Source organism: Pan troglodytes, chromosome 8 (assembly GCF_028858775.2).
Source record: "Pan troglodytes isolate AG18354 chromosome 8, NHGRI_mPanTro3-v2.0_pri, whole genome shotgun sequence".
NCBI classification, from domain to species: domain Eukaryota; kingdom Metazoa; phylum Chordata; class Mammalia; order Primates; family Hominidae; genus Pan; species Pan troglodytes.
In genome coordinates this window covers 56464750-56475058 of record NC_072406.2, presented here as the reverse complement: position 1 = coordinate 56475058, position 10309 = coordinate 56464750, and the positions used below count along the sequence as shown (strand labels likewise).

The 10309-nt window shown below is 50.4% G+C and overlaps 1 long non-coding RNA gene across 1 annotated transcript; it reads right to left on the bottom strand.

Moving 5' to 3' along the window:
• Window positions 1-1897: 1897 nt before the first annotated feature.
• On the bottom strand, window positions 1898-7921 carry LOC129136098 (uncharacterized). Its single transcript, XR_008537373.2, has 3 exons — window positions 6765-7921; window positions 3040-3170; window positions 1898-2710 (listed from the first exon to the last, which is right to left on the bottom strand). It is a non-coding gene; the product is annotated as an uncharacterized LOC129136098 (long non-coding RNA).
• Between the last annotated feature and the right edge of the window lie 2388 nt (window positions 7922-10309).

Here is a 10309-nt window from a genome sequence, read left to right as displayed (position 1 = left end):
TTTCCCCCATAGACCAATCAGTCTTTCTGTGTAGATGTGGCACTTTCAAGCTTCCATGACAACTTGAACGTGTAGACTTTTATCTTCAAAAATGGTCTTAGGAACCTTCTGCCATATACTATGTCCCCTAGATACAGAGTAATGGGGTCTGCGGTTGCACCTGCTGCAGTGCTGTGTGTAGAAGAGGTACTGCTATTCGTGCCCTGCAGACCCCCTCTGGTGCCACATCATGATGCACCTGCCCTCTCCTGTGTGAACAGATACAGACTGAGCATGCAGCCAAGAGTCAGAAGAAAGACCTGGTGCTAGTCCCACATCCTTGTACTTACCGGCGTAGTCCCATATCCTAGTACTTACCGGGCTAGTCACATATCCTTATACTTACCGGGCTAGTCCCACATCCTTATACTTACCGGGCTAGTCCCACATCCTAGTACTTACCAGGCTAGACCCACATCCTAGTACTTACCGGGCTAGTCCCACATCCTAGCATTTACCAGGCTAGTCCCACATCCTAGTACTTACTAGGCTAGTCCCATATCCTTGTACTTACTGGGCCAGTCTCACATCCTTGTACTTACCGGCGTAGTCCCATATCCTAGTACTTACCGGGCTAGTCACATATCCTTATACTTACCGGGCTAGTCCCACATCCTAGTACTTACCAGGCTAGACCCACATCCTAGTACTTACCGGGCTAGTCCCACATCCTAGTACTTACCGGGCTAGTCACATATCCTTATACTTACCGGGCTAGTCCCACATCCTTATACTTACCGGGCTAGTCCCACATCCTAGCACTTACCAGGCTAGTCCCACATCCTAGTACTTACCGGGCTAGTCCCACATCCGTGTACTTACTGGGCTAGTCCCACATCCTAGCACTTACCGGGCTAGTCCCACATACTAGTACTTACTGGGCTAGTCCCACATCCTTGTACTTACCAGGCTAGTCCCATATCCTTGAACTTACTTAGTGCTCGGAACATCACTTTCTTAATTTTTTCAAATAAGATGACAATACCTCCCATGCTTAATTCACGAGACTGTAATGAGAATCACATGAGATAATGTATGTCAGCAAAATATTGCTGAAAATACTCTCCACTCAATTATGTTGCGAACCTGAAAATGCTCTTTAAAAATAATAAAATCTACTTTTTTAAAAAAGTGGCCCTTGGAGAGGTTAGCCAGTTTTCTTTCCCAGTCTCTGGACTGATTCTGTGGAGAGAGCATGGGAATGACTCAGTGGTGCAGCCCTCAGTGTGTCCCTCTGCCAGGCAGGAAGGGACTCCCCAGGCCCCACAAGGGGCATTACAGGCTGCTGCCCTTCTGCCTGCTGATAAACCAAAAATTAAGGATATTTGGGACACAGACTGCACAAAGGAAATGCTGGCTAATGAGAAACACAAATGTAAACACCACAAATCAAAGTGCCCTCTCTAAGTGGATGAGTGCAGTTAGGAGGAGTAAGGTCCAGGCCAGAGACGGACGAGGCCCGACCTGGGGGGCACACTTCTCACACCAGGAACAGTGACCACATGGGGGGAGAGAGGTGTCCCGGCACAGGTAGGGCCACCACCCACTGTGGCCATAACTGAGTGAGGTCAGACTCAGAAAAATGTGAATGTCTATACAATAGGGTTAGCAGACTTCATTCACTGGACAAATAATTTCTTCATAATCAGGATAATTTTATCCATCACCTCTTAAGGGTAAGACATGAATGGTTTCCTTGTACCACTAGAGGAAATTCTGCTCAGAAACCAAGTGCTTGTTAGGGAAACTATTTGATTAAGTATTCTGGGTGAATATAATACTGATCTCAAACAACTGTAGCTGAAGTCATCACAAGTACAATGGTCATTGTAAGCATAAGAATCAGGGGCATATTTTATTTCTAGGTAAAAACTATTTTTAAGATACTTCATAAATCACTGGCAAGGTCAACCACACTAAACATTCCAGAACACACAGGGGAAATCTCCGTGGGCGTGCCCAGACCTCTGGGCTGCAGCGATGCATTGTTCTGAGGCTTCCTGCACGGAGCTGTCCCCGTCGTCAGCAAGTCTGCTGGGCCCAGAGCAGTGCCTGCGGGAGGCTTACTGTGACCCAGCTGTACAGGTGCAGCAGACACCATGGTCCACACCGCCAGTCCCCACACAGTGCAGTGATCACTACGAGGCACACCTACTGCAGGCTCGCTGTCTTCATGCAGCAAATAAGACCACAGCAGCCTATAGAGCTGTTGAGAACATGAAGTAGAGTAACAAAGACAGAGCACTTTACACCCGGCCTGTCATTCGGCCAGTGTTCATCATTTCACAGATAGGGATAATCACTTTTTATCCCAGGCCATGCTGATCATCTTACCCAGGTGCATTTAGTGGTAGGCTCAACCCCAAGCCTACTGCTGAATACACATGAATGCATGCATGAATAATGAATCGCGAATGAGCGAAGAGTTCCCTATTTTTACAGACGAGGATAGCAAGAATCTGAAAAGGCAATATAATGAAAATTGTGACTGGAATTCACAATTTCTTAACCAGGAAAGCAGGTTAAATGGGAGACCACTAAATGGCAGGAGGCCGTCATGCTTTTCTGTCCTCCCACTTTCTAGGTGTGAGAATACAGATGTGATGGCTGGAGGTCCAGCAGCCACCACAGACTCTGAGTTGACCTTGAGGACAGAAGTTGTGTTCTAAAGCTGAAAAAAAAACATAAAGATAGGTGGTGTCAGTGTCCCTCATATCTGTGGGGCAACTCTGTTGTCCCTAGGCACACAACCCACTTTTCACTAATAGAGGCCAGAACATGTCTATCTGATTCTAATCATTGTTATGTTTGGTCTCCATTACTAGAAGCCAAATACATTTCTAACTGAAAAACAAATATTCTGGGCTGGGTGCAGTGGCTCATGCTTATAATCCCAGCACTTTGGGAGGCCGAGGCGGGCGGATCATCTGAGGTTGGGGGTTCAAGAGCAGCCTGGCCAACATGGTGAAACCCTGCCTTTACTAAAAATATAAAAATTACCTGGGCGTGGTGGCAGATGCCTGTAATCCCAGCTACTTGGGAGGCTGAGGCAGGAGAATCGTTTGAATCCGGGAGGTGGAGGCTGCAGTGAGCCAAGATCACGCCACTGCACTCCAGCCTGGGCGATAGGTCTCATTTCAAAGAAAAAAAAAATACATATATATATATATATATTCTATGTCATCCCCATCTCTCCTTACAAACTGCTGGCCCCTTCCCCGCCTACTTTGCTGGGCCCCGCTCCTCTCCCTTCTCTGAATACTGGATCAACACAGGGCTCAGGCCTGGGCCCTCCTCAAATCCCACAGCTAATTCCCCTCACTCCTCCCAAACCTCTTTATCTCCCACTCGCCAATCTCAGAACATGTTGTTCAGGCCAAAAGGCTCAGAATCTTCCTGAATTCCTCCCTCAGGCCATGAGCACAGCCCACATCAGCCCACAGCCCCCTGCCCTGGGCCCCGGCACGTGCCAGCCCTTACAGCCTGCCCCGCACGCAGCCTCAGAGGGTCACTTTTCCACTCGTACCCTTCAACGGTGTCCTGTGGCCCTAAGGACAAAATCCATGTGCCCACCATGGTGGCCAGGGCTCTCTGGTCAGCCTTTGCCTGCCTCTCTGCCCACATATATGCCTTCTGGCCCCACATCAGCTTCCTTTCAATCAGGGCCTTTGCCCTCACCCCTGCTGCCTGGAAACCCCTCCCTGAGGGTGAGTGGCAGCCTCACACTGCGACTGCTGTCACCTCCTGGGCATCCCCTGACCACTGTGAGCAGCCTCCACTCTCTCCATCCTCCCTATCAGCACCTTGCGCTATTTTTTTTTGTAACTTTACTGTTGTCTGAAATCATCTCACTGATTTCTTTGTTTTCAGCCAGGCGCAGTGGCTCATGCCTGTAATCCCAGCAATTTGGGAGGCCGAGGCGGGTGGATCACTTGAGGCCAGGAGTCTGAGACCAGCTTGGCCAACATGGTGAAACCCCCATCTCTACTAAAAATACGAAAATTAGCCAGGCATAGTAGCACATGCTTGGAATCCCAGCTACTTGGGAGACTGAGGCAGGAGACTCATTTGAACCCGGGAGGCAGAGGTTGCAGGGAGCCGAGATCACACCACTGCACTCTAGCCTAAATGACAGAGTGAGACTCTGTCTAAAAATAAAAAATAAAAAATCATTGTTCTCTAGCATACTATTTAGGAAGTGCAACTCTAGAAAACCAGGAGCTCTCTTTGTCTTCATCCTTGGCTTCTGAACCTTGCCTGGCTTAGAGACATTTCTCACTCATCAGAAATTAAAGAGCCATGTCATGGTTACCAAGCTACAGTTTTTGTTCATTATGTATCTTCAGTCTTCATGCTGCTTTCTGGCTCTTTCACCCAAACTGACAACAAGGTAGACTTTTGTGAACTGACCTTTCCATTCCTGAGTTCCTGTGGTTGATTATTCTCTCAGTTATAACACCATAAAGCTTAGCATAATTCCAGAGCCCTTGCACGTAAGAAGGGATTTGCTGTCTTAATATACAAAGTCAAATTGGGGATAAGAAAATCATTTCTCTGAAAATGGAGACATTGCCCTACTGTCTTCTGCAACTTGCTGCTGGGAACGGGTCTGACATCCTCCTGACAAGCAATTTATTCATTTCTGAGCAGCATGTGCTCTCAGATTGAATGTTTCTATACCTGTTTTTAATTTGTCAATTAAATTACCTGTTTTTAATCACTGATAAAGTAATGGATATAGCTTTGTTTTTTAGAAAATTTGCCTTATACATCGTTATGTAAGTCAGTCTCTAGACCAAGCACTCTTTTCTCCCAGCTCAAGAAAGTTTTCAAATGTTCTATCCTTCATTATTGCTTCTTTGCAGTTATTTCTCGTTCTTCCTCACGATAGGCCATGTTATTCGAAGACTGCTTCTCCTTTTACTAGCCTCCTTGACGGCTGTATTTTTTCATTGCTTTCATCCCTTTGTCCTTTTCCTGTGGATTCTATGAGAGCAATTCGAATTTGCTCTACCGACTGGAGTGTGTTTCTAGGGCTTCAGTTCTTTCCTTTATGGCCACTGTGGAGCGCTGGGCTCTGCTGTTGCAGGTGGGCACCTTTGAAGCTTTTCCTCCTGTCTGGGGTGCTTTTCACTGGGGCTTGTGCCTCAGCCTCTGCATTATCTGAGCTCCTCTAATAATCTTATATCCCCATTGCTCACTGAGAATTTGAAATATGGATCTTTAAATTCTTTTTTATTTCTTCCTAAAAATATTTTTTTCAAACATTGTATTTTCAACTATAGTCAGTGTATTCGGTTCAGAAGATGTTCATTGGTTCGATTGGTCCGTGCTCCATAAAAACCTTGTTACAGAGACACACAGCACACTTTCACCCTCTTGCCACCCTGGGTCCCCTGGCTGAACACCCCTTGAAGAGCTAAAGCTGGAAGGCACAGTGGGTTCACCCCCAGTCCCGATGTCAGTGCTTTGGAGACAGGCACTCATTGGGTGTGGTTGGCTGGGCTGAGGAAGGCAGGTTCTCTGACCCACTTAGGGTCAATGTATGCCCTTGTGAATACAGGGAGGGGCTTATATTGTTCCACCAAATAGGCTACACGGAAGAAAAAGCCATGCCAGTCCTCCCTCCACCCGGCCAGCGGCATTGTACCTTCGGGGACCACATGGTTCAGGACTCAGTGGGACATGTCCGCCCCCTTACCTCCCCAACATTGCAAACCAGCAGGGAGGAGGAGAGGCAAGGCCCACGCTCAGGACAGATGAGCAGCAGTCCCTGCCCCAGGGGAGGGTAAGGTGCTCTCAGGGCTCTGCCAGGTTCAGTGATGGCCACTGGGCCACCAGGCCCCTTCTCACCTACATACCTCTGGCCAACTGAGCCACTAACAGTGAAAATGTCCTCAAATGTGCCCGAGAGTGTCTCATTATTTTTGAAGATAATGGAAATCCCTCCCAAGGCTAACAATTGTTGACACTGTTCCTGTGCAGTTTTTGTGTTGCTTTTTGGCTGTTTTCTGTACTTTGATGTGTATTTTAAGAACAAGTTGGAAGAGAGATTACTCAGGGCTACAATAGCCTCAGGTCACCGCTAGTGTCCTTCTCCTTGAATCCCCATAACATGGAGCCCAGAAGCTGGCACTAACAGATTCTCAGTAAAAATAGACAAATGAGTCGTGAGTTTTGGCTATTTGGGACTGGAAACTGATCTAGACCCAGGCTGGGATGGATCTATGGCAGGGGTTGGGCTGTAACAGATCACAGGGAGGGGGGGACGTCAGAAGCCTCTGAAGGCACAGACACCACCTGAACCGAGGCAAGAGGCAAGTCCCACGTGCAAACCAGGCTGCCCAGGAAGTACAGGGCTGGACGGCAGGACCTCAGTTGTCCGGAGCAGGAGCCCCACCCCTGTGGAGCTGATGCGAGCCACCACGCATCAGGGGGTTCAGGGATAGTGCAGGTAAAGGTGGAGCTGAGTGTCTCCAGCTGCTGCCTGGGCCTTGGGGCACAGGAGAGACCCAGACGCTGTGGCCACGCCTCCAGGGCCCCTGGGCAACATCTCCACCTGTGAACCTCCAGCCTTCGCATGCTGTCCTTGGCCTGCAGGGATCCCAGACCCCCACTGACAACAAGCCTTGCTTCTGCGAGGCCTGTTGCTGCCACGGCTGGTCCTAGTTCTAGGCATGAAATTTTGCCCTAAACACCTTTCTCTTCCACCTCTGGACACTCACAGTGGGATGGGGGAACTGGAGGACCTCCCTGCGCCCGGTGTCTTCATAAAGCAGAGCTTCTTGGGCCCAGGCCCCTCGGTCAGCCGCCCCCAGCGGCGCCTGCTGAGCGAGCACCAGCACCAGGAGTCCGGGCGTGCGTGGGAGTCGCCGTGACCAGGCGAGCCAGCATGGCCAAGGACCCTACCGTCCTCCTATTGCAGAGCGTAGTGACGCGAGGCCAGAGCTGGGCTAGAATAAGTGCCCGGGTCATTAGGGGAAACAAGGAAGGAAAGAGGAGGAAGGGCGAGAAGGCGAGCCCACCCAGCTCAGAAGCGCCTACCGGCAAGCCCACGCCAGCCTCCTGGCCTCGCCCTGCCCACCACCCTCCTTCTTCCCTAGAAAGTGAGTCCTTGACAGAAAAAACTGCCACCGTTCTATGCCTGGAAGGCGCTAGCAAATATGCCACGGGCCGCAGGCAGCCAGCTCTCAGGATCCTGGCCTTGGGCTACGCCCGGTGCGACTGTCACCTTGTCCATCAGAGCTGGGGTCTCTCAAAACTGCCTGCCTGCGTCCTGCCACAGTCAGGGCCGAGGGTGTCCGCATGGGCTTCCAGGAAAGAATTCTCTCCTGGGGAATTTCCCACTGTAGCTAGTTGTTCTCCAGCACATTCCACACAGGCATTAAAGGGAGGTTAAATAGCCGGTCTACAGCAGCAGAGACCCTGGGAGTTCTGAAAGCCGCCGGCTCCATGCCCCGCCTCTGTACAGGGGAGGCTGAAGCCTCTGCGGAAGGCGGGGATATGGGCAGGTGGCAGCGCCGGTGGCAGCGTCGGGGGGCAGCTCGGGGAATGCACCTGTACCCAGCCACCTGTGTAGTGCCTCCTGCCCCTCTGAACTGCCCCCACGGGCTGGCCACAGGCGTCTCCATGAGTTCAACACTAACACCGCCTGCCATGCACCCTGTTGAAGAAGCCCCAGACAGAGGGCACCGGTAGGGACAGAAAGAAAACACCTCTTATCTTGCTTTTGTAAAACGTGGGCCAGGCACGGTGGCTCACCCCTGTAATCCCAGCACTTTGGGAGGCCGAGGCAGGTGGATTACCTGAGGTCAGGAGTTCAAGACCAGCCTACCCAACATGGTGAAACCCTGTCTCCACTAAAAAATACAAAAATTTGCCAGGCACGGTGGCGCACACCTGTAATCCCAGCTACTGGGAGAGGCAGGAGAATCGCTTGAACCCTGGAAGCGGAGATTACAGTGAGCTGAGATCGTGCCACTGCACTCCAGCCTGGGCGACAGAGTGAGAGTCCATCTCGAAAAAAACAAAAAATTGTGGAACTGTCGCACCTATCAAAACAATTTTTGTTGTGGAGTTTATTGGGGGGGGTGGGGGATGAGGGGAGAAGCAAGAATTATAAATAGAATACAGAAAAAAATGTTTATTAGTAGAGACAAAAAGCATTAGATAATGTCCCTCATGTTAACATCTCTAACAATATTTAAGTTAACGTTAGGTGAGTGGCCAAGCTGAGCGTACACTGGGGCGTAATCCCAGGAATGCAGGCTGGGATGGATCTAGGGCAGGGGTTGGGCTGTAACAGGTCACAAAGAAGGAGGGGTTGTCAAAAGCCTTTGAAGGCACAGACACCACCTGAACCGATGCAAGAGGCAAGTCCAGCATGCAAACCAGGCTGCCCAGGAAGAACAAGGGCTGGACGGCAGGGCCTCAGCTGTGGAGGGCAGGCGCCCCACTCCTGTGGAGCTGATGCGGAGCCACTGTGCATCAAGGGGTTCAGGGATAGTGCAGGTAAAGGTGGAGCTGAGTGTTGGGGGATGTGCTCCCAAGCCCTGCCCTCCTTGCTGCCTTCCAGCCTCTGTGCCCCCCAAGGTACTCTATACCATGGTTCTTTCTCTATTCCACTAACACAAAGGTCAGCCTGCATCCCTGCCTGCTCCAGGTATTTTAATGACAACCTCCAAACATTGGCTTCTTCTCCTCCGGCCCCCCTGCATCTGGTCCTGCCCATTTTCTCCTCCTCTCCTATGGGCCCCTTCAGTCCCAGCCCCTGGCCGGGACCCACTGGGGCACACATTCTGCCCTGTGCTTCTGTTCACCACCGTGGGCTGCCCTTCTCTTTCCATGGGCTTCTGTCAAAATCCCACCCAGCCTTCAAGGGCTGCTTCAGTTCTGTCATCTCCAGGGAGCCTGAGTCTCAGCCAGGACTGTCCTCCAAAGCTCCACACTCCCCCCATAGGTATTCACACACTCACCGAGCCTCCCTTTGAGACCCGAGCCCCTTGGGGGTAGTGGGGGTCTCCTCCTCTGTGCCCCTCAGCGCCTCACACCCTTCCCAACACTAGGACATTCAGTAGTTTGGAGGATGACTGAAAGTGCGGGTGATACGTGGCTCTGCGACTGTGTGGTTTGCCCCCCACTAATTTGTCACAGTTCAAGGAACATGCCTGAGCGTTTGCATGATAATGAGAGAAAAGACATGAAGGAGGAGAATGGAAATAGAGGCTTTGGAGAAGTTAAGAGTATTGAAGTTGTACTCACTGTGGCTCCCCGGAGTCCTGGAAATCTTGAGGGGACAGTTTAGTGGAAGACTTGATGATGAGCTCCTTCTCTTAAGAGTAGCACAGTGGACCAAAATCATGTGAAGCAAATCCCTCCCACGTGGCTGTGAGCTTTATAGATGTAGTTAGGCAGAACAATGTGTTACTCAAAATTCCTCTCTACTTATTCAGAGACAACTTGTTCTGAGGCCCATGAAGGGTAAAACTTGAGTGTCTTGGGGGCTCGGAGGGAGGAACGTTCCTGCCGGGACACAAAGGTGGCTGAGCTGAGCTGGGTGTAAGGAGAAGGGGCAGGAGAGAGGGGGCAGGCATCCCACCCTCCATAGAAGGACACAGAACTGCAGGGGCCTGCTGTATGTGGACTTCAGGAAACTAGTGTTGAGGGGGCTTCAGCAGGCAGAGATGCAGACAGCAGCAGGGACTCACCGACCTGGTAGGGGCCTCATCGCAGCCAAAAGAGCTCAGGTTTGGGCAAATTACATCAATGTTCTCCATTGGTAGTGAGAGTCTCTGCTTTCATTCATGTACACACAAACACACACACTCACACACAGGCTTAGCTAGCATGCAAACCAAGCGGGTTCTCCAAGTGTTTATCTGGATCAAGTTGACTTGAGTTTAAATGGCAAGCTGTAGTTTGGAGCAGGGTGCTGGCCCTGGTGGCCCACAGAGGGCCTGAATCTCAGTGGATCCTGATCCTCCCCTAGGTGCCCCCTCTCCCTCCCCTATGTACATCTATACATAGAGAGGGCTCCACGCCTGTTCAATTGGACCCCGTGAGTCCATCTGGAGGATGATTAAAAGGGGTGGAAGGATGATATACTAAGTAATGTAGAAAATGGAGTCTTGTTTACTTTAAAGAGGGAGAAGACAGTTTGCCAATAAAACATAGCACTCCATTTCCCTCTAGAATTCTGTTATTAATATTAATCTGCAATGAACTCCTGGCACCTCTCTCACAAGGCCTTCCAAAGGCTTTAAAAATAATA